The 24,381-nt window shown below is 46.9% G+C and overlaps 1 protein-coding gene and 1 long non-coding RNA gene across 2 annotated transcripts in view; both read left to right on the top strand.

Annotated features, from left to right (window-relative positions):
• Window positions 1-24,381, top strand: part of Rora (RAR related orphan receptor A) — a 674,381-nt gene that overhangs the window by 273,028 nt on the left and 376,972 nt on the right. The gene's annotated exons all lie outside the window — the stretch shown is intronic.
• Window positions 1-24,381, top strand: part of LOC110344142 (uncharacterized) — a 202,707-nt gene that overhangs the window by 155,561 nt on the left and 22,765 nt on the right. Inside the window, exon 2 of the long non-coding RNA XR_002386470.2 lies at window positions 1-24,381. This exon is cut by the window's left edge and continues 79,043 nt beyond it; it is cut by the window's right edge and continues 22,765 nt beyond it. This is a non-coding gene — a long non-coding RNA (uncharacterized LOC110344142).

Here is a 24,381-nt window from a genome sequence, read left to right as displayed (position 1 = left end):
CGGATGGGCAACACAGCCACCGCGCTGCAGCTGGTGAGGCTCCTGCTGGCAAGAGGCGTAATATGTGACGGCTGCAGGTCATGTTGTGGTAAATGAACACTTACGGCCGCTATGGCAACTCGATTGACGTTCATGGCCACCTCCGGACCAGCCTGGCCTCAGGTTACCAGTGAGCATGTGCATTGGCATCTCTGCCATGCTTCCGTCAGGAGATGCCTCACAAGCAACCTGCACAAAACAAAGCCTCTGAGGCCTGTGGGTCCCACCTCTCCAGCCTACTTTGTCCAGTAGGGAATTTGGGGGAAAAAGTCTGGCCCCAGTAGTCGAGCTTTGTAGACCAGAGAGCCAGGGATACCATGTTGAAAGAATGCCTGGCCAGGTTGCCCAGGCTGACCTTGAACTTACAGTCCTTCTACTCTCAAAATATAGCTCAGTGTTAGACCGCTCTCTGGGTTCCACTCCCAACTTGGGAGTGGCATGCATTTCTAGCTCATAGTGATAGTGATTTGATAAATACAGTAAAATGAATAAATGTGTCCATGAGTGAATGAATGAAGGCTCAAATGGAATGCCAAGAAGTCTGTGTGAGAGAGTATCAAAGGCAGAGTAGAAAATGAGTGGGAAGGTCATCATGAGCTGAGATGCCCAGGCCCGGGGTCAGAGAGAGCAGAAGACGAAAGCCGGAAACAGCAAATTAAAACAAACCAAGCCATAGTGTCCTGAGCACAGGAGTTTGACCAAGCCGTTGGCCGTGGCTGGACTTCTCAGTGTTTCTGGAAGTGCAGTTCCTGCGTGCACGCAGGGCGTGGCCACGCCTTCTCTTTCCCACCATGGATTGTGGGTGGAATTTAGCCATGGATCGCCAGTCTTTTCAGTAACTAAAAGAAACAATCTGCACACCCACTGGCAGTTCTAGGCAGATTTGTATTAATGTTCTAAACGCACCAATTACCATTTTTATTTTTCCCAGTGTCTTCTCAAAAAATGGTAAACTGAGTTTTTCCCATCTCTAACATGCAAAAATCGATCTGGTGTGGAGGGTGGGTAACATTAAGGCTGTGTCGCCTCTCTTTTGACTGGCAGAAGACACAGCCTATGGAAAGTGAAGGTTTGAATTCGTTGAGCTTGATCTCTAAGTTGGACCATCCATATTGGCAGTGGAAGGGGCCTGGATCTGAGCGTAGCATGCAAACTGGCATTGTAGGAGCCTCGTGGAATGGCAGTAATGATCCTCTTTATTAACTGTGAGAATGAATGTCGTGATGAACTCAAATTTGCATTCTTCATTGCCTCCAAAGTAACCTTTTTAGAGACTTACTCCTAATTGCCCTTTCCGTGAGATTTTAATACTACTATATATTTATGTAGTATATGTTTATCTGTGCTTTACACATTTAAACAGTTAGATTTCTTGCCCCCAAGAACCAATTCCACCCTTCTGGGGCCACTGTCAGCTCTGCTGAGAGTGTCTGAGCTAGAAAAAGCTAGCTAGGTTCAAATCCTCCTTTGCCACTTTGTTTTCTCTCTCTCTCTGAGCCTCATCTCCTGCAAATGCCAATAGTAGGGTCATCCCTGGGGTTCCTGGCACATAATCAAAAATCTAGAAATGTTAGCTACCATCTCTTTTATTGATACATTCCCATATGGGGTCTTCACTGGTCCTTCTGGTGAACCTCTGAAGCATGCAGTGTTCTGTAACTTGTCACCCACAGACAGCATCTTCGCCACATGACTGGTAGTGCCCCAGATGGTCCAAGTGGCTGGGTGACTTGTTCAAGGTCATACAAATAGTAACGTTGGTTGGAACCGAGGCTTGAACCCAGGTGTTCTGATTGAGAATGCTCTCAGCTGTAGCTGGCTGCCTGTGCGTGGTGTTAGACCCTGCTGTGTTAGAGATTGAAGAACTGGAGGTTTCACCCATGAGAATGGGCTGTAAAGAGCAATCACATTTCCTCTTCCTAATACATAGGTAACAGGATTATTAAGTCTTTGAACCACGTGGTCATACCTAGTTTCAGGGAATCTACGATCATCACTTCTTGTGCTGCTTGGGAACGGAGGGGTGCAGTGATGCAGGATTTCCCATGCTTCGATACCTCCGCCTTCCGGCTGGACAGGGGCCAGGGCTTTTCCCACCAAGACAAAAGCCTCAGCGGACTGGTGCTGCTAGGCCTCATCTCTCAACGGGCTCAGAAAATGGTCATGTGGCAGAGGAAGGTGGTCTGAACTGTGGGTTCATGCATTCTGATTCCAGCTTTGCCTCTGGTCAGCTGTGTGCCTCAGTTTCCTTGCCCATCAGATGGGTTTATATTGATAGTACATCCCTCATGCATTTGTACAGATGAAATGAGCTATTCCAACAGAGAGCAACCTACCTTCTGTCAGCAGTGCTTTCAGTGTGTTCAAGTGACTTTATTTGAATGGTTTCAGAAATCCAGTCTTTGGCACCAGAAAATTCTTCCATCTTCCCCTGCCCCATCAAAATGTCTGTCTTGTGCACTGCATCAGTATCAACTGCCCATTTTTCTAACTAAGAGGCATTTAATTTTTTTGTACAAGAAAAAGATGGAGTGTTGGGAAGGAGGACTAGTTTCTTGGCCTGGGCATTGTGTGGTCATGGGCAGTGCCCCTCTAAGGCACAGCAGTCCTGGTCGGCACATTTGGTCCTGGGGGCTGCTAGAGCTGCATTTGAGGTACTGCTGGTTGGAATGACGACAGATTAAATGCTGAAGCAAACATCTCCCTTCTGTAACTACTGCAGGCATAGAGGGTGGAGGCTTAGGGGTAGAGGCTGAAGGGCGAGGAGGTGTGTGAGGATGGCCTCTGCTTCTCTATCCAGGCAGTTTCCCAGATCGCTCCATCAGAGCCACTCTGTGGGTTGCCTTGCTGGGAGCCAAGCTGAGACAGGGCAAGTGTAACCTACATGGTTCCAGTAAAGAGAGGGGTGTTTGTGAGCAGCTGGAGAGAAAACCATAAGGAGCATGGGGACTAATACTGCTCCAGAATGTGTGCACCCAGAAGCACTCCCCACAGCAACATCACACAGCCTGAGGACCTGGCGGGGTTGTTTTTCTGCTACAACTTTACAATGGGGCTCAGCTGAGTCCTGCACGCAGACTCCCGCATGGTATTTCCATGTGGATTTGGAGGCTGGAAACTGCAAGACGCACAGGGGCAATTGCATGGGGAACCCTTGGAGGTGGCCCAGAAACTTCAGCTGGTGATGAATCCCCCAGTGTCAGCCTCACTTTCCCCGACACCAGTAGCCTTGGAGTCAAACTACTATGTGTTGATTGCCTTCCATCCATGACGAACAACATTCCCCAGAAAGGGTGAGGCTGAGTGACTTTGGGGAAGGACACACATCTTGGGAATGATCACCTGCTCTGTCTCTCTGGGTTGTGTTTTGCTGATCATGTATGCAGCATCCAGCGGGTGGAGTCCACCCCTCCAAAGCAGTGGGCGATGCAGCTACCACTCTGAGTCTGATGTTTTATTTATCTGTGCTGGTAACTTTATATGTGGTGTGTTCCTCTGTTTGGGCCTAAAGGCTGGTTGAGCAAAAGGCGGGAAACATAAATAAGTTATAGACGGAGGGGGCTGTCCATTTATAGATTCTCAGGGATGACCTGGTTTCCACTCCCAGGGAAGCATTAGTGTTGCCTTAGTGTAATATGTGTCTGTAGATGTTGGGCTGGTGCATTTGGTGGTGATAATCAGGAGAGACATATCCATGTTCTATTTTTATAATAAAAATTAAGAAACCTCAGGCTGCAGCAGGGGCCCTTCTTGGTAGTGTGAACAACGTGAGCTTTAATGATTCCTTTTCCTTGGACTATGTGGGATCAGTGTGTTCCTTTCTGCTGTCCTCCAGTATCTGGTTATTATTAAACCACCGTGTGTGAGGGATTAACTCTGGCTTTCCTCCAAGTGAGGAGATGTCTACAAAAGCCACAGTACCCAGCCAATGGCAAGCAAATGGGTTGTTTGGTGTAGCACAGGAATAAACAACAGGTTGGCCAGCCAGTCTTTCACTTTGTGATGGCTTCTCTTGGCATAGAAACAGCCCTCTGTAACACATAGCATGAATGCTTAGGACCCTCCCTGAATTCATTCATTCAGAAAATATTTCTGAGGGCTCCCTATGGGATCCATTATTTCTAAAATGAGGATGATAGTAATACCTACTGGATAGAATGATGGGGATTAAACGAGCTAATAATGTGCAAAAGACTTAGAACACTGCCTGGCACACAGTTAAGGCTGTCAATATAAGCTTGGCTATAGAGTTTGAATTTTATTTGGTAGGCAAGGAAATGGCAATGGAACCAATGACACAGGCAGAAAGATGGTTTCTAGGACAGAGGAGGGGGCAGCTTGTAGAAGGGCAGAACCTAGAGACAGGGAGACAATCCCATGTCTTATCCAACTTCTGATGGCTTTCATTTGCCTTTCTTGGGGTAATCTGGTGCCGCGGTACTCAAAGTGTGGTCCCTAGGTGAGAATGTTGTCATAGCCCAGGAATTTGTTGGAAATGCAGATGCTTGGTCCCTGTCCCAGAGCTGCTGATTGGGTCCTCCAGTGTGGTGGCCCAGCAATCTGAGTATTAACAAGCCCTCCAAGGAACTCTGATCTTTGCTAGTTCCCAAACTTTGCCAGTTCAGCACGTGGGAAGGAATGCTTCGATGGCTGGCGCCTTCTTCCTGTCTCCATTTGGCCCACACTGAGCCAGCGTGAAGCAGGCCCACAGGCTTGTTAGCAGGTTACACGGAAGCAGGAGCCTTGTTAACACAGCTCTAGGCTGCCTATTGAGCACAGCAAAACCAAACCTCAAGTCTCTACCTGGCTCACTGCCAAAAGGCCACTGTGACCCACCCCTCTGGATGCAGGTGGTGTGGAGCTGGAGCGGGTACTACACTAAGTAGGTGTCTCTTTCCAGAACGACTGTCAGCTGGAAGATTCCAGTGAACCTCTCATCATACTGGAAAATGAGGGAGCCCAATCTCTTTCAAAAGAGAGCCCAATCCCTTTCAAAGCAGATGTTGCATCTGGTTTGGGGCAGTCTGCCTGCACACACCCAAAGACATCAGATGGCCCACAGAATGGATCGCACTAATACCTCTGCCCTTCCCCATATGAAAAGCTGTGGCTGGCCTGGTTTTTAATTACTGATGTGCAGCCACCTCTGTATTGAAATACCACAGCTGTAGATAATTTTAGAACATCCATCTAATTCTTCTAAACTTATTCATTTGTTCATCAGTACAAATTTGTAAACTTTGACATGATGGGAAATAAAATAAGGCATGTCCCCAAGCCCTAGCCCTTCCTTTAAGGAACATGTCATCCAGGATAAAACAGTCATTCACACAAATGCTGGAAATTCAGAACAGAGTGTTGTGTGTCTACTGGAAGGTATGAACAAACATGGCCTGAGAGATCAGAGGGACTTCTTGACAGATGAGCTGGGGAAACTGCTTGGAAGAGAGAACATTTGATCTAGGTCTGGAAGATTGGGCAGAATTTCAAGAGGCAGAGAAAGTCTGTCCCCAGTAAAGGGAAACAAAAGAGCTCAGGGGAGGGGAAATTCACGGTGCACTGAGGCAAAAGTAAATGATCATCCATTTGCCCAGAATATGGACCACAACTGACTAATGGAGGGAGCTGGGGCTTAAAAGAACAGAATGGAATTTTAACATGAGGTTGGGCATTTGGGGCATGATCTATGGGGAGCCAGAGGAGAGTTTAGGGTAGAGGACTGGTGTGATCACCATGGCTTTAGAGAACGACTGGGCTGGTGATGGGATTGTGAGGGGTGGCCCTTGCTGTCCACAGCAGGAGACTTGCTCAGGGTCACAACCCTGGGAAGCAGCGCTAGAACTAAGCAAGTTCATGACAGTTCCCGGACCCACTGGGAAGTCTTAGGTAAGGAGGAGGATTGAGCTTTCAAATGGCAGATGTCCTGAAGGAGAAAGCCATCCAGACACTTCAGAACCAGGAGGCAAGACGGACAGGCCACAGAGTGAACTCAGCAGCCTTTCTTCTTGGCCCTCACTCCTTGATCGCTTCTCAGAAAGAGCATTTGTCCCTTTCCAGGTGAACACCAGAGGTCCTCAGCATCACACGCCAGCCAAGCCCACATCATCTCAACAACGCCAGAGAGTCTTGGTGTGGGGCTGGGCCACGGGCTTGGTTCTGACTCAGATGAGTCGGAACCACCTACTGAGTCATTTGCAGGAGCTGTGGTTTCCTGGGAGGTTTCCCAACCAGTTACCCACCCTGACAAATGGTGGGTAGCATGCTAGATCTGAAGGAAACCGCCCTACCCACCTTGCCATAGCTCCAGGCAAACTCAAGTTAAGTATCTCAAGCTGTTGCATGGGAATTCTTTCCTTACTTTGCATGGAGAAACTTGAGGCTGGGTAGTAACACAAAGACAGATGAAAGCTTTTATGTATCTGTTAGTTATTTGATCTTAGGGATGCCTCAGTTTTCCTACTTATGAATGTGCACCTATGAACTGTGAATGAGTGGTTGATATCTGAACACATTGATAGTTCTTAATGGTTTTTCCTTAGGAAGGTCAAGAATGACCTAGCCAAATCTCAGCTGAATAAGAGTTTACAAGAATCTGCCTCCCCCTACCTAGCACCTGCCTGAGAGTCCCGGTGGAAATGAAATTCAGTCCAAGTCTGCTCATGGCAGCTCTGTTTCTTATACCTTTACCATGCTTTTCTTCCCTCTCAAGCCTCTCAATTCTCCCAGGACATTGAGGCACCAAGACAGCTCAACTAAAGAGACTCACAAGACACAGATCTCCTAGTGGGACCACCTGGGGTTGGGTCACTTGTGCATTGGTTTCTCCACCAAGTTTGGAGAGGGAAGAGACCAGGGACCCGGCCCTGAGTGAGCAGGATTGTGTCTTATTCTCGAAGACAACCCCCACAGCTCCACCTAGAAAGTTTTTAAGGAATTGGATCCCTCTGTGTCTTCACTTGTATTGACCTTGGGAATGGAGGTAGGAGAATAAGCCCTTCCTCCTCTGGTTTCAGAGTGATCCAGTAAGGTGTGCCCCAGGGGTTTGTGATGTTTATTAGCTGACAAAATAAGGGGGAGTGGGAGGAGACTGGTATTTCAGGTCTCCTGTTCATGGTGAGGTTCTACTTTGCTCATGCCCTGCAACAATTCTAGAGTGACAGTGTTAATTATACAGAGCTGCGCTGTCCAAAATGGTACCCACTAGCCACATGGCTCATAGCTCTCCCTGGCCACACTTCAGGTACTCAAGAACCCTGGGTGACTGGTGCTGATAGTATTGGGCAGCAGTGACGGAAAACATTTTCATTGGTCCAGAACCTTTCCCATGAGTCCGCAGCAGGTCTTGGTCTGGGGTGTGTGTCACAAACCCCATACATCTGCAAGCAAGGGATCTGATAAGCTTGATGAGAATACAGGTTCCTGGGCTGCTCTTTATACCACCTTAGAACCTCTGAGGGGTGGAGAGCCCTAAAACTCCGTGACTTCACAAGCTGTTGCACATTTCAAAATCCAGCGCTCCAAGGGAAGCCAAAGTTGGAGAGCAAAGCAGAGGTTCTGACCATCTCAGATACCTTGTAGGTCTTTCTACTCCAGCATAAGCTTTTCCAATCCAAAGTTTCCAAGAGAATGTGATGGGAGCATCCACCCTGGCATCTAAGGGCACCAGCTCAGTGATGTCCCGGCTGCTCCTCTCCCAGAAGGAAAACCTGGAGAAAGAGGCTGGCCTGCACACCTCCCACTTTCCTCTCAAACAACCAGGAAGACGGGAATAACCCCATGCTGCTTTCCTTGAACATATTTGAATCACAAGTACTTTCCCTGGAAAATAAATTTATCTTGTGCTACCTTTGTCCCAACAAAAAGTAGCTGGTGATGAATAGCAGACTCTGTAGTTTATCTGTCATATCATCACACCTGTGAGGATTCCTAGATAAGATAAATTTTGGTGGGGGGAAGGGGGGCTGGGAGGAAGAAGGACCTGGCCAGGAATAAATCTTCACGTATCGCACCGGCCTGTGAATGAGCATGTGCATTGCAAGGCGCGGCCCCCTGACACCAGATGATGAATTACCCTCTTTGCTGACACCTTCATTGGGTTATTTATGGCTCGTTAATTGAACCAAGAAGGGGCCTTGTAGACCCAGCAGGGGCACTGCACAAATGCTCTTCCAGTGGACCCGGCTCCCGGAGAAGACAAAGGTGGGAAGGAGGAGGGGCACCAGTGTGTCTCCTCCTTGACTTGAAACCAAGTAATTCAGGAGCTAAAGCAAACCTTTGGCGGTGCAGACAAACCTCCTTGGACAGGGGCAGCTGTGCACCTCACACCCCAGCCTCTGTGCCGTGTGGCACCTTGTCCCGCAGCCTGCCCAGAGGTGTAGGCATCATTGCCAGCCTTGCATGACATGGGGCATGCTTCAGAAGTGGGTATGGCATCCGGGACACCATCTGAAGAGCCTCAGGCACCATCCTAGCTCTCTGTGAATGTGCTATGGAACTCTGAAGAGACCACAGGATCTCCTTGAGCTCTAGATTCTTCCCTTGTGAAATGAGGGAGTTGGACTGGATGATCTTGAAGTCTTTTTCATTTCTAACAAAAAGTCTTTAAAAAAAAGAACGAAGAGCAGTTTTTTCCTTGCTGCCCTTTGTCTTGGCTTGACAGCTCCGTTTTGGGTTATTATGTAGGTATTCATTTGACAAATAGTATTTCCCAAGCTCCTGCCATGCATCGGGTTCTAGGGGGCACAGCCATATTGAGTGTGGATGGTTTGTTGTTGGCTTCCATGAACTTCCGGTTGAGAATTTTGGCTGTGTTTTCAGAAGTTAATTAATCTGCAGGACTTCAGGATTAAGTTATTCCTTAAATGAAGTAGTTCTTGGACATCCCTCATAATCCATTACTTGACAGGAAGGGAATGTGTGTCGATGTTTCCAGCTGTTATGTGTGAAAGGCCGTTTCTTCAGGGTGCCATCATGATCCAGGGACTGTTACGAAAGGACCGTTCCCCTTTGCCCCAGCCCTCCAGAAGAGTCTGTCCTGTGAAAAGAACACATCCATAGAGCAAGAGCAGCCTTGCTTCATTCATGTGTACATCCAGGGATCCGTTTACTCATTCTTCTGTTCCATAGGATTTTATTGACTTTTTACTCCATTTTTGAGTCAAAAGCTGTGCTCAGGGCCGGGGATTTAGCTCAGTGACACCATGCCTGCCCTGAAAGTGCAAGGTCCTGAGCTTGAACTCTGGTACCCAAAACAAAAACAAAAGCTGTGTTCACAAGATGAATGCCATCCAACTGAAGAATTCAAGGAGACAATATCTGTTGTTTCTGTAGGGTATGTGCCGAGTTCCCACTGCTTTTGTGCTGTTTGTTCCTTGTCAGAGACTATGAAGAACCCGTGTTGTCACAGTGACTGTGCTGGGAAAACAAGCAAGAACTCACAGGCTTGTGGCATTTTGAGCAAGAAGGAATCCTGAAAGTAATGGATTCCATCTTATGTTTCTAATGGGGAAACTGAGGCCCAGAGAGTCAAAGTGCTGTCTCTAGTCGCCTGTCTGCTGGTCACTTCCAGTATCCAGTGTGAGGTACATCTGAGTTGAGAAGCCTCTCTGGGAGTGGCCTCTCTGGGGATGGCCCTGACTTCCCTCTGAGGACAGCAGCCCAGCAGGGACCAGAGTCTGTATGACAGGGCCATGAGGACAGTGTCGTTGGTTCTGTGGGATTGGGGAGGTGCAGGGGAAACAGCTCTGTGGCTTTTCACAGTGTGTGAAACTGGCCATCTCTTGGCTGGCTCCCTGGTCTTTCTCTCCTTTAGATTTTCATGTGGGAACATTTGGGACATTCGCTTGGAAGTTGATCCTATCTAGAGGAGATAGGGTAAAGGTGACAGACTCTGAGCTGGGGGACGTTTCAACATTGCGCCACCGACACATTTCAAAACATGTTGGTTTCATGATAGCAGCCATTCTTTCTGGAGTGAGGTGGAATCTCAGCGTTGTTTTCATTTGCATCTCTCGAATGACCAGTGATGTTGAACATTTTTTCATATGTTTACTTGCTGTTTCTACTTCTTTGTCTGAGAAATGTCTGTTCATTTCAGATGCCCATTTTTGGATTGGGTCTTTAAATTTGGGAGGTCTGATCTTTTTAAGTTCTTTATAGATTCGAGATAGTAGACTTTTGTCTGAGGAAGAACAGGTGAAGATTTTTTCCCACATTGTGGGTTGTCTCTTCACACTGCTGGTGGTTTCTCTTGCTGTGCAGAAGCCTTTTAATAAGAAGAGATCCCACTTGTTGATTGTTTGTGCTAGTTCACGGGCAACTGAGGTTTTGTCCGAATAGTTTCTCTGGTGTGAGAAACTGAAAGTGTAAATAAGGACTAAATGTATAATAGGTCATGTGAAATAGGAAGAAAAGGGGCAAAGGGGAAGGAAGTGGGAGGGCTAGGGGAAAGGATAGAAGGGAATGGGATTAATATGAGAAAATGGAAAACTAGGAACAAAATCTTTGTAAATAGGGAGAAATGGAGGGGTTGAAGGGAGGGCTGGGCAAGGGTGAAAAATAAGAACCAAGAGAGACTATGTAAAGGTGCAAATTTCCAATGATGAATGTCATTATATTGTACACCTAAAATGTACCAAAGATTAGAATGAATAATCGATAATGTAAAATAGGAAGAAAAGGTCCAAAGGGGTAGGGGTAGTGGGAGGGGCAGGGGAAAGGAAAGAAGGGAAAGGAAAAATGATGAGAAATGGAAAAAATGGAAATAAAGTCTTTGTAAATAGGGAAGGGTGGAGGGGGTGAAGGGAGGGAGGGCTAGGAATGGGGAAAGAATACGAACCAAGATGCATCATGTAAAGGTACAATTCCCAATGAGAAATGTAATTGTGTTGTATACCTAAAATGTACCAATAAAAGAATTTAATAAAGAAAAAAAAACATGTTGGGAGAGCATTCTGTAGTTGCAGATATGCAGGGGCTGTCTCGATTGTTAGGTACCTTTGAGTCCTTGAAAATGGCAAACCGTCTCATCAACAGCTGCTCCTCATATCACTACAGTCATTAGAGTTGACAGAGTACTTTCACACATGGCCTAGGTGCTTCTGTCTGTGCACTACCCCATGTAATACCAGCTCAGTAATTAACTTTAATATGTGTTCATGCTTTCCTAATTAATGAAGAATATGAAGATGAAAAGGTTGAATGACTTGTCCATGGCCCCAAACTAATGAGAAATAGAGTTTTGATGTGAAACTGACCTTTCTAACTCTGTGCATTCCATTCGTTTGCCAGGACTACCTCTTCAAGGCCCTGTGTTTGTTCCCTGGCCAGTCCTGTGAGTGGCCAGCCCATAGGGGCAGCAAGAAAAGAGGGCCTCTGCCTGGAGATTTGAAGGGGGAATGGGAAGGACCCCATGCCTTAACATTTGTTCTACCCACAAAACATTCTTTCCTTTGTATTTTAGGATTTCTTTCTATTGATAGGAATTCCCTCTTAAAATGCAGTCCCCCCCTCCTCCAGTAAACTACAAGTACTATATAGCCCTAAGATAAAGTTGCACCCATTATACTCATTAGAATAGAATGGAATCGAATTTCTGTTCTGTTACAAATAGAATAGAATTCTATTAATGAGTACCAGTATGATTATGGTCATGTAAAAGTATACTTGGTAATAAATATTTGAAAAATTATAGAAGTCCCTACTATTTAAAAGAATTATAGGATGAGATAACTCTACTTTCTTCTTTGATTAATGTTTTCATATTCTTATAACATGAACTTGTATTGGTGGCAGTGACACAATTAAGAGAGTTTTCTAAGTAGGAGAGTCACACCCCAGCTCTGTGGTTCATTAACAGTGAGGGATAAAGGACAGCAGAGTCATCAGCTCACATCAGCTCATCATCTCCTTTCAGGAGATGATGACTAGCCAGCAAGCAAAGGGTCCAAGAGCTTTTCTGGAACAGGACCCCTTGTGGGGTGTGCAGTGGACAGCAAGAGACAGGGAGCGTGTGCCAGGGAAAGTTTCGCATCCCTAAACTTCCAGTAAGCTGACACTTCCTGTGTCCACCTCTACCTGTGCTCACTTCTATCCATGCTCATCTTGAAACAGCACCTTGTGCACAGTCACTGTGGACTAAGGGACAAGGGGCACAGGAGCCAGCGGAGCCCTGTGTGCAACACCTGGCACGGGGCATGCCATTGGGTGAGTTGGACAGGAGGGTTCATTCTGGCTCTTCTGGGTGGGGTGTGGCCACTGTGACATGTGGTGGGAACATGCTACTCGGGGAAGGGACAGGGAAACTGGCAAAACAAAGTCCATTGCTGTGGTATGCTCTGAAAAGCATCAGTACTTTGGCAGTTAGTTGTTAAACACAAATCGTAGAAGCATCAGTTCATCAGGGCAGTCATGGAAATGAATGCACTGTAGAATTGAAGGCCCTACAACCATCAGAAGCCCTGGAAGTCAGTGGCTTGCCCCCAGTCACCCAGACATCTTACAGCCTGAGTTCACTGTGGCTCATTCAGTTGTTCCTGGGCACTGTAGAGGGATACAGAGAGGTAGGAAGCAGGTCCATCCTCGGGGGCTCCTGCTCACTTGTTTACTGGTTATTTGATCAATGCAGGCCGATGCTTCCTCCAGGCCGACCTCATAGGTACACGAGGTCCAGGAGCCGCTCTATGCTTTGAGGATCTGCAGGAAGTGAAGCAGATCCAGGGCTGGGATCCCACCTTGCCTCTGAGAACCTGTGCCTCTGAGAACCTGTGAAGGGTGCAGGATGAGGGTGAGAGCTGCTTCCCATGAGGCTGGGGACACAGAGCAAAGGCATGGAGCCTTCAGTCCATTGTGCCTCTGCCCAGATCTGGGCAGTGTGTTTATTTGAAGAGCCTAGGGTGCTTGTTCATGTGAACAAACAGCACCCCTGGTCTGTCTTCCTAGCAATGCCCCCTACACAACTCTGCTCTTCATCAGGTGATGCGATGTTTGCTCTCCTCTTTGTATGTGCAGCCCTGTGTCACAGGTCTGCTGTCCTTCCCTGGGCTTGATCTGGTGCCAATGGTCCCAAGCAGTCAGAGATGGACACTCTGGGAGTTTCAGGGAGTCTTCAGGACAGGACAGGACAGGCTCCTTCTCCGCAAAGTGCTCTGTGGTTGGCAGCCAGAGGACAGGTCAGCTGCCTGCCCCATTGCCTGTGGTTTGTGAAGAAATGAATGACTTAATGAGAAAGTACGCACAAGAGTACCTTGTTTGTGTCTTGAACTGAGCAAGCTGCAATTGTGCCTTGCTTATCAGAAAGTTGTAAAAAGAGATTTATGAGTTAATCAGTGAAACTTGATCAGAACAGTAGTGGTGGTAGTATTTAGTGATGACAGTATTGTGTTTGTATTTTTTAGTAGGTTCACTGCAAAACCGAGCAGACAGTACAGAGATTTCCCACATCCCCCGCCCCCCCCAGTGTCACCTGCCACCAGAGTAGCACCTTTGTCACAGCCAGGAAACTTATAGTGACACATCATAGTCACCTCCTGGTTTGTGCGTGATAGAGGTTTGGACAATCTTAAAAGAATGTCCACCATTATAGTATCACACCAAGTAGTTTCATAGCCCTGGAAATCCTCCACACCCTTCCTACTCTTCTTTCCCATCCCCTAACTTCTGGTAGCCACTGACCTTTTTGTTTTTTAAAGTTTTTTCTCAGATGTGTATCTTCAAAGTATGAATTTATTTTTTAATGACTGGGGAGGCAGATATACTTCAAGCAAAACTGGCCATAGCTTGAGAATCATTAAAGCTGGGTAATGGGTCAGGGTCTGTTTGTTTTCCTAGTGTATTTAGTTTTGTGTATATTTAGTACTTCCATTAAAATGTTAAAAATTTAAATAGTGACTGACTATCAATTGAACACCTGCCCTGTGACTTTTTTTCAATGCTGCATTTTATGAGATCCTACTAGAATTTACTAGAACCTTCCCGAATTCTAGTGTGCTGATTTCTCAGATGAGGAAGACATAGTACAAAGGTAAAGTGAATTCTAGAAGTCACACTCTTAAGTGCCAGAGATGGGAACCAAACTGTTTCTTAAATGTCTTATTCAAGTATAACAAAGTACACAGGAATGTGCACAAATCATATTTGTGCAGACTGATAAGTTGCTTCTGTGAATCCACCGCATAACCTACACCACCATCAAGAAATGTAGTAGGTGTAGGGAAAAGACACCTTACTGCCTGCCAGTCTCTGCTCCTGCTCAGAGGTAACACTGTTTTGACTTGTAGCACCATAGATGAGGTATGCAGACATTTTGAACTTCGTATACATAGAATCGCATGATGTGTACTCTCTTACATATGACTGCCTTTGCCTAACATTTTGTGTGTGAAATTCATCTATGTTTATGCCTCCAACAGATTTGTCTCTTGCATGGCTATATAGTGTCCTCTGCTCTGATAGACACATCTTATAAATTATCTGCTCTGTTATGATGGATTTGGTTGCTACTTAAAGTCTATTAGAGGTGGTGGCTCTATGAACTTTTCTTTTCTTTTTGGTACTGAGATTAAACCCAGGGCCTTCACACTGAGCTACATTCCTATCCCTTTTTAAATTGTTTATTTTGCCACTAAGTTGTCAAGGCTGAGCTCAAACTTGTGATCCTCCTGCTTCAGCCTCCCGGAGTGCTGGGATTACTGGTGTGTGCCACCACAACTAGGCGTACATGTCCTTGGATAGATCTAAGTATGGATTTCTGGTGGATATATCTCTAGGTGTGAAATGGCAGGTGTTTGAGGTAGGCATAGGTGAGCCAGGAGCTTGAGTTTTCTTTTTTCTATTATGTCATTCATTTATTGGTAAGAAGAGATTTGAGAAATTAACTACTTTGTGCGGCTGATTCCATGAGTCTGTGGAGTAACATAGGATCCCAGAAGGCTCTGAGGCAGAACCAAGATGGTGGTTTGGGCCACTGTGTGCAGGCCAGGGCTGGTGAACACCAGTGCAAAGCCCGGCCTTTCAGGGCTTCATGAATCTCCTGGAGATAAGCATAGTGCCAGAAAAGCCCTACTTTGCCAAGCTCTACCTCTATGGCTTTATCCAATTAGTGTGTGTTTCAGGGCATCACAAAACATCCAACATAGAGAAACGTAAATACTCTTGTCTCAGCCATCAGCAAAAGAACAAAGTTTCCTCATGAAATTTTTCAATCAAACTCAACTTGCCATTTGCCCACTTGGAGATTTCTCAATGTCATAGCAATGGTACCACTGCAGTTCCACCTTTAAGGATGAGTGATTACTTTTGTGGTAGGCTGCCTTAACTGGAAGCCCCAGGAGTAGGCTTCTGCCCTTGATGAGGTGGGTTCCCCTCATCTTTCATCTTTGCAGCCCTGCTCTGTTCTTTGGGGAACCCCAGTTTGGGTGCTGGAAGAGCTCAGAGGCCATAGGCCAGTGAGGGCAGATCTTTTAGAACTTTCAGTGGTACAAACAGCCTGAGGGAGCATGCATGCCATAGGTTCACCAATACATATCCTACCAGTGACAGTTCTAGGTGACAGGGATTGTCTGAGGATGTGGGCATAATGGAAGGAGAAAAAATGTGGGCTTCAAATGCAAGTAGGCATGGGTTCACATCTCATGTCTACTTATTTTTTGACCTAGAAACTATTAGTTAATTCTGGTCCCCTGCTTCCTTCTCCATAAGACTAAGGATGATGAAATCAACCTTAGAGAAATACTAGAAAAAAAAGTTAACTAGAAAGATGATAGAAATGGGTGATGAAGGGCGTAGTGGTGAGTTAGGTATGCTGTAGCCATCCAGGAAATGTCAGTTGCTTTTTTTTTTCTGTTTATCAAACATGTTCCAAGTTGATATAGTTCTCTTCTAGACTGCACAACTCCAAAGCCTCCAGAGGTGCTTTTCCCTGCCTTTGTATCTTCTGGGTTTGACCTTAGTGGGGTGGATGGTAACCTACTGAGGCTGGCATGGGGACATCAGGGAACTGGCCGGCTGCTGCTTTTCACTAAACATGAGCCTTCCTCCCCTTCCTCTTCATCCATGGCTAACTCGGGATGGTGTGCAGTCCTTCTGACTCTTCTGTAAATTCTTTACAATTTACTTTCCTGTGTAACTAATTCTGAAGGTTAAGACTGTCACTGCATATTTTTTGTGTATTGATGGGTTGATATCCCCACCTTCATCTAGAAATTTTGCACTAAAGACAACTACAAAAGGTCAAAATTATTTGTTTGTAAACTAAAAGTGGGTACCAAGCAAAACAGAGGAAGAGAAAACAGAAATGCAAACTTATCCCTGAGGAAGAGTTGAGCTCTTAGCTTCCTAGCACAGAGGAGAGGGGTCAGTGTGGACCTCAGAGTTGTCATCACCTCCCTGTAGGGTTAGCAGGTCAGGAGGACCAGATGTGCCGCTCTTGAGTGGACTTTAGTACGGGAGTCTTTGTATAGGAGATTTAAATAGGCAAACCATTCACAACTTGTCAGATATGTCTATTCCCAGACTAGCCTTCAGGAAAGAAGCAGGTGCTCCCACAGGGCTGCCGTGTATATTAGAGTTAGCACATCAGCGACTCATCCCTCCAGAAGGAGGTGCATTATGGAGAATCACTTGGAGGTGGCCCATGCCCATTCAGTGATGGCTCCACCATGCATCTGCTGCACGGCTTTGGACCACACATGCAGCCCCTCTGAGCCCTGCGTTTCTCCTCTGATAAACAAGGAGCCACCTACAGTTCTGAGAGCCAGTGACTCTCATACTCCACGTGCCCAGGCACCGCAGACAGGCTTCAGAGCAGGACAGTGCACTGAGAGGACAAGGAGAAAGGCACAGGTCACCATAAGCAAGAAAACAAGTCCTGAGACCAGCTTTGGGGGGTGAGCGTGTGGCAAGGCCAGTATGGATTACACTAGCCGCATGTCTTCTCCCAGCCCCATTGGCCTGTGGAGTTTATCTTCTCTTGTTCCTTTCTCCTTTCTGCAATTTATGTTCCAGCCGAAGATCAGGCAATCCTGCAGTCTCCTGAGCTCTCTGCCCTGGCTCTCAAAGCCCAGGCTTGCTGAGCTCAGCAAGTTAATAATCCCTGAGTTTGCCAGGGCTCAGCAGCCTCGGAGCCAGGCCAGGTGCCCCTCAGGGCCTGCGGCCCTTTGCTAACACTCATGCATCGCTTTGTGTCCCCTCCCTGTCACCAGGGCACCCAGACATGCCCAGAACAGGACAGACCTGCACAACACCATCTCTGCCTGCCCGAAGAAGAAAAAATATCCTGGTACCTCCAGGGTACCTGCTTTTCCATCAAATGGGGATGAAAAATAAAGTCCCTTACATAACAACTTTTTCTTCAAAGGCCACAAGTAATTCATGCTATTAGTGAGTAATTCCAAGGTAGCTGGTTCTTGGTGATCATGCAGCCTGAGTGCCTAGTTTCCACATGGCAATCTCGATCATAATTATCATGAAATTATATAACTGCAAATTATCCTGCCATGGGAGGGATGTAAATAAACAAGTACCTGCTCTGCCACAATGCATGTGAATGGCATGGCTAGTTAACTAGTTAACTAGTAGTCACTGGAAGTCCATCCACCACTGGGCTACCAACTAATAACTTTCTCTTGAAGAGAGAAGAAGGTGACTGAATTTGGTTCAAGTTGTAGTGACAGCAAAGCTACTACATTTTCCCCCCGTCCTCTTGATCTCTATTTGACTCTGAAAAGTGAAGCTGTGTTAAGTGGGCAGCCAGCGCTCCCTAGGATGAAAATAGAACTCAGAGTTGAAGGGAGATGATGCTCACACCCTAGTGGTGTGACTTTGGGGCAGTGTGTAACCCGTCTGAGCCTCAATTTTCCCCCCTCTGTGAAGTGGGAGTGCTGCTAGATGGTGGCCGTGCATTCTGTCGAGGGCTGTCGTGAGGATCAGCTGAGGTCACTGCTCTGGGTTAGCTGCTGTGGGCTGCAATCGGGAGGAAAGCCCAGCTCCATGGCAGCATGGCTTCTGTACTCCGAGCACTGGATCTGGTTCAGCCGGGTGTGAAAGGCTGGCAAAGCAGAGGCACTGATATTCTTTGTCACTGGAGGGTGGTGGATTGAATCCATTACTAAACTTTTGTGGCTTTCTGAAGGGAGATTATAAGTCCATTTCCACCAGGATGTGAGGGGTGATGGTTTGGCTTCATGAAAGGAAGGGAGTACACCCAGAGGAACCCAGCCAATCATCCCCCAAGAGTCAACTGCCCAGCACAAACTCCGTAACACAGTGCGAGGGCTCTGGCCTGGCCACTGCAGCTGCCCTGCAGCCTACTTTTCCTGCTTTCTCCCAGAGACAGCTTTTCCTGGGTGCTTCGCTGAGACAGGTGAACAACTCCCAGCAATTTTTCAGCAGTGTCTCGTCCCAGCTCCGAGGATCTTCCAGTATGATTAGGCCAAGAAAGGCCACTTTCCTTACGACAGAAAACTAAGGCTGCTCCTTGGCTTGCTTTTTGATGTACGCAAGAGCTGCACCTTGACAAATAGAAAGCTACTTTGCGCGATGATAGATTTATATTCCAAAGTGCTACTAAACTTGTAACCATAGTAACAAACAAAGCTATTACATAAAATGGCTTTGCCATCTGAAAGCAATAATTACATTAACCAGATGGGAGGAAAAGGGAGAAGGAAGTCTGATCAATGTGGAAGGCACCAGCAAATTGGATTGAAAATGCATGACATTTTCTTAAATTACATGTGTCTGGGGGAGGGGATGGAGCCCACGGGTGAGGAGCATGATGAAGTTGAGGCCAGGCCCCACCAGATGGCAGTATGCAGAAGTTGTCAGGCAGCACCTCTGGAGGGATTGGGGGCTCCAGAAGCCAGCTTCATTCTTGTTCAGGGCTTGATTTTCCAACATTACCTCCTCCTGTTGCCGATTCGATGGGGAATTTCCCTGTCAACACTAACAATGTAGAAGTGGCCCAAATTAGATTTTATTAAAGAGGATGTTGGTTGAGAAATATTCTCGTTGCAATGAGCAGTGTGTGCTAAGCGAAACATATGCATGATCTGATTAGACCTTGAGTGGAGAATATAGATCAGGGCTCATGGTGCGGTTAATGCCTGAGTTTCTACCCACATCTCTCCCTCTGAGCAGTTGCTTTGGCAGCTCAGCTACACAGCAGAATGAGCTTGGAGGGCTTTTACAGATACTGCTTAGCTGCCACCTGCACTGTCTCTCATTTAGTCGTATGTGGTACCAGGCTGGGCACCGGGACTTTTGAAACTTCTCTGGGTGATTCTAATGGTATCTGCAGGGGTTGGATGAGAAGGAAGCTATTTATTAAGCTGGAGCTGGTGTGAATTATTCAGAGTTGGCATATTTGGGGGTGATGGGAGTTAGGGACTTCCTCTTCGATGGTTTTGTCTTTGAGTCTAGTGGGTAGAGCTCTGTTTTTATTCTAGTTCAAAAATATCAACTAAATAGCATGGAAAGTGACATCCTGACATTTCAGGCTGTTGGCACCTTTGTCATGAGGTATGATCAAAAAATGCAGTGAGTGTTTAAATTTAGAAAATTTATTATAGCAAAAGATACATTGCTATTAACCCCCTCGCTTCAAACACACTTATCCCATCATTCTTATGACTTTCTGAAGCAGTTATGAAATCCTTTTTTGTGAGTATCTTCAGTTGCGCTGTCCCGGATGGGTTAAAGTCCTAAAGTCCTGAATTGATTCAAAACATTTTCATTTTTCACAGTCATTTTGACTCTGGGGAACAGCTAGAAGTTGCACAGTGCCAGAGCTGGTGAATAAGATGGACAAGGACAACCGTAATGTTTTCCTGAACCTGCCTTCCTGTTGAATGGCACTCAGTAGCAGCATTTACTGTATTTTTGATCACACCCCATAAAGATGCTCAGGAAAGAGAACTTCCAGAACTGCTTTAGAAAGTGTACAAGAATGGTGGGATATGTGTGTGTGAAGTGAGGGGGCGTGTCTTGAGGGGTATTAATGGCAGTATGTCTTCTATTATCATAAATTTTTAATTTATTCTAATAAATTATGTTGTATATGAGGACCCTTCCCTTGTTTCCAGGGAACTGCGTTCTCAGGGATGATGCCTGCTGTATACTCCCTGGCCTGTCAGATCTACTCCTTTATGAGCCTGGAGGATTACACAATGCAGACACATCACATCTGTGGGAATCTGAATATCTAGTGAGATCTTGTGTAATGTTACCCCTCAGTAAAAGGACATGTACAGGGACAGCCCTGGGGAAAATGTAAAGTAGGCAAAACTACCTTTCCTGCTTGCCACTGCTCCTCGCCTCCCCCATCAGCGCCCCACCCAGGGAGTTGTACACCTCTCTTCCCTTCCACTCAAGTTTAGATCCAACATGTTGGTGAATGAAGCCATGGCTTCATCAGAGAGAGAAGCTGCCCTCACCCAGCACTGCTGCATGGACCTCCCCTTCCGTGCAGTACTAGGGATCGAGCCCAGGCCCTCAGACATGCTTGGCAAAAGATCTGACCCTGAGCCATTCCCTAGCCCTGCACAGAGCTTTCCTAATGGCTTCACATCTGGAGCCCTCACCGTGTGCTAGACAGCGCTCTACGTGCTGGACGTCACGGCCAACCTGTGGGGAAACTACTCTTCTCGCCTTCACAGAGGAAGAGAGACTGAGCAGGGAGGAAGGGAAGAAAGAGTTGTCTGTTGATGGCGCTCACAGTACTCTGGACGGGAAGACAGAAGAGGAAAGGCAGCTCCCAAAAGAGAGCCTTTTGGGGTGTGCTGTCTTGGGCCTGGCCGTAGAGCTGGAAAGTGGCAGAAAGGATTTGAACCCCCTGTGTATGAGCTGGACTCCCACCTTCTGCCACCATCAGTTCCGCTTCTTGAAGCCAAAGTCGCCTCTCTTCAAGGTCCCACAGAGGAGTCGCCAGCTGCTTGGGCTATTTAAATTTAATCTAAATTAATTAAGATTACATAAAATTAAAATGTCGGTTTTTCAGTCACACTAACCTCATTCCAAGTACTCAGTAGGCCTGTGTGGCCAGTGGCTACTGTGTGGAGCAGGGCAGGAATCAAGGGCTGGGAAGGGCTATGCTTAGACATAGTCTGCCAAATTGTTCCAGTTTGCAGATGAGAAACTGAGTCCAGGGAGGAAGCATGATTTGCCTAAGGGCTTCCCATCCTGCAGAGCCCCACAGTCCCCATGTGGTGAAGAGCCCAGGCCTCCTGGATCTCCACTCCAGGCTGACCAGCCACTCAAAATCCCTCTTCAACACTCAGTGAAGGAAGGCTCCGAGAGACCAGGGAGGCCATGTTGTCTGTGGTGTGTGGCATGGGCAGACCTCGGGGAGACTTTGGATGTGCAGTCCTGGAAGGGCCTCCCGTTGCAGCAAAGGCTGAGCTGCAACTGTGTGACAGCAAGGAGACCTCCCTGCATAGCAGCCCAGGCCCTGCCGTGGCAGTCACACTGCTGGGGCACTTCCTATGGGGCTTGCACTACGTAGGTTGGGGGGCAGGTGAGCAGGTTGGAGGCAGACCTATAATGGGTAAAGAGCTCCCAGTGTTTGTAAACCAGATTGCAGCTCAGGAAACAGGTGTGTGTGCTGCTTCTGGCCCACACCTGGGAGGACAGGCTGCAGGAATGGCTGTCTCAGCCTTTCCGGGACTCCAAATCCAGGGAAACACCAGGGGCCTGGGGAGAGCTGCTTCTCTAGAGTCAGACAGCTCTTTGTCTAAGTTCTGCTTAGGCACTTTATGGTGCGTGACCTTGGGGGTGATGTAGAGTCTCTCCCACGCCCCTCCTCATCTGTAAAGTCGGGATCACCGTGAACATCTGGTTTTGCTTTGAGAACTGGAATGAGAGATGGAAGCATTTGCCCTAGTGCCTGACTCGTGGCCAGACCCAAAGCAATGCTAGTTCCCTTCCTCTCTTTCATTCAAGCTTTTTCAGAGGCTCCTGAGCTCCAGGATCCTTGAATATTTCTGAGGTCACTCAGGAAGGGAATAATCACCTGAGGATGCCTGAGATTTGGGTCCTTTGCCGCTTTCATTTCCTAAATGGTGGGACTCCAGGCCTTGGTCCCATGGATTTACCTTTCATTTATTCATCATGTTCACAGATTACTTCCTAGTTAGATGAAATATCCAATAGAAAATGCATTCCAGGACTTTTATGGCTTTAGAGCAAAGGAAACACACACACACATTTTATGAGAAAGAAGTCAACTAAACTACGAAATATTCATTCACACCACAAATGTCTGCTGAGCGCATTCTGTATACCAGCTACTGAGCTGAATACTGGGGATACGGTAGTGGAAGTGATAGACAACACTAGAGCTGCAGAGCCAATTCCAGAAACCATGAATGGGAAGCACACCTTCATATTTCTTGCCGCAGATGTAGATGTGACTATCCCTGTCTGTAAGAAGGACGGGGTGCCTATTCCTATCAAGTCTGGCTGTCCAGTTAGTAGATGTGTTCTCTTTTGCTAGGAGCCTGAACCTCCTGGCCTTCTCAGCACACAAGGCCTTTGGGAAGGCCCCTTCCCTACAGCCCCCCACCATTTGGTGCTTCACCAAATTATCACACATTTTTTCCTGGCTATGTGATTCTTCAGCATAGTGAAGAAAGAACCATAGGCCCTGAGTGTGAGCACCCCTTCCCCCATGCAGATCATCTGTTGAGTGTATCTCCTGGGTGCCGGACACATTATTAGTCATGTTACAAAGCTGAGAAGAATGCCTTTACCTACAGAACTCACCATGAGGAAAGGAGACAGATGGGAAGCCGAATCACATCAGCTACCAGCCTATGTTCCACAGGAAGGAAGGACTGGAGAGAGAGAGTTGTCCTTCTTTTGACTCCCGGTACTCGGGTAGAAAACCAGAGGAAGAAAGGCAATTCTCACAAGAGAGACCAGCATGATGTGAGGGCATGAATATCTTTTGTCCAGACCTCCTTTAATTGACTCCAACTCTACAACTGTTATTTTCACCCTAACCAGTAAAGCTAGATTGTTTAAGCAGGTTCTACATGCAGCCAAATATTTGCTCATAGCCATTCTTAACCCACATCTGCCACTGACAAATGTCAGCAAAGCACAGCCGCCTTTGTTCTAGTGTTTGCCTCAAAGTAGGGTCACCTTTCTGCTTTCCAGTTGACTCCTGATGAAACTCAAAGAGCAAAGTGAGGTGGGTCATTGGATACACACAGCTGGGGTTGGAGGGATGTTGTGCCCACGTTGTCTAAGAAATGCAGAAGTGACAAAGAGACCTGACAATAGATAGAATGCCCAGATGTTGGCCAGTTTCCCTCAGGCTTTCCAGGGAGAGGTGGGCGTAGGAAGCTGGGGTGGAGGGTGGAGGGTGGATCACATGCTTGCTCTACTGGCTTCCAAACTGGAGGTGTGACCAGGAGCTCTCTGTAACTTTCCAAAAGGCTGTAGGAGTGGCAGTGGACTTCAGTGTCAACAGCAAGGGTCCCACCTCGAGTTTGAGAGCTGGGTGGCTGAGCTCTGAGCTCACCCTTAAAGCCCATCACACGATTGCTCAGAACCCAGCACGAGGAGGAGCTCTGCACAGCATGGCTGCTGTTCCCCACGGGGACAGTGGAGCTGACGTAGGCTGAGATCAATAGGAACGGACCTGGCAGTGTGGGTAGGCAGTCTAACCTTTGCAAAGTATTTTGTCAGGCTGAACTTGTTCCTAATATTAAGTTGTAGTAATGGTTGCAGCACTCTATAAAGTTACTAAGATCATCAAGTTGTACACTAATAATGTGTGGATTTTGTGGTATGTAAATTATAAATAAGCTGCACTAAAAAATGTTAAATCAAACGTGTTAATGGATCTTTAAACCATTTCCCTGGAGCCTAGAGGGTTTGCAGGCATTGCCTTAAGCAAAATAATGGACGGTCCGAAGGATCCCCAGTACAATGGCCCTGCCCCTTCCCCACCCTATGACTTTCTCCCCAGTTGGTTACTTGGCACCTTCTCTTTTAGCCCCTCTTGCTCCCAGAGAGAACTGCTCAGTATTTTATGTATTCATTAGTGAATTAGTCCATTGTCCTGCATTGATTCTTTAATATATCCACACTTTAAATCTGTCTCTCATCATAGAATGATGTTTTTTAAATCCCCATTTGATGGATATTAAACCCTAAGGGAAGGGATAAAACAAAATGAAAGAAGGGTTTTCCCTTAGGAACCTAGGAATCGCAACAGGAAGGCATCTGTTGTCTGCCAATAAAATCAGAATAAAAGCAGAGTGTGAGGAAAGATTGGGTTGGTCTGATGGGAGCAGCGTGCGCTGCCAGCCAGACTGGCTCACCATTCCTCCACCTGTCAGC

This window comes from Heterocephalus glaber, unplaced genomic scaffold (genome assembly GCF_053883595.1).
Source record: "Heterocephalus glaber isolate CG9 unplaced genomic scaffold, H.glaber_assembly_v1.0 deba00001689, whole genome shotgun sequence".
Lineage (NCBI taxonomy): Eukaryota > Metazoa > Chordata > Mammalia > Rodentia > Bathyergidae > Heterocephalus > Heterocephalus glaber.
The sequence above is the reverse complement of the archived record's forward strand: the minus strand, read 5'-3'. Positions and strand labels throughout refer to the sequence as shown.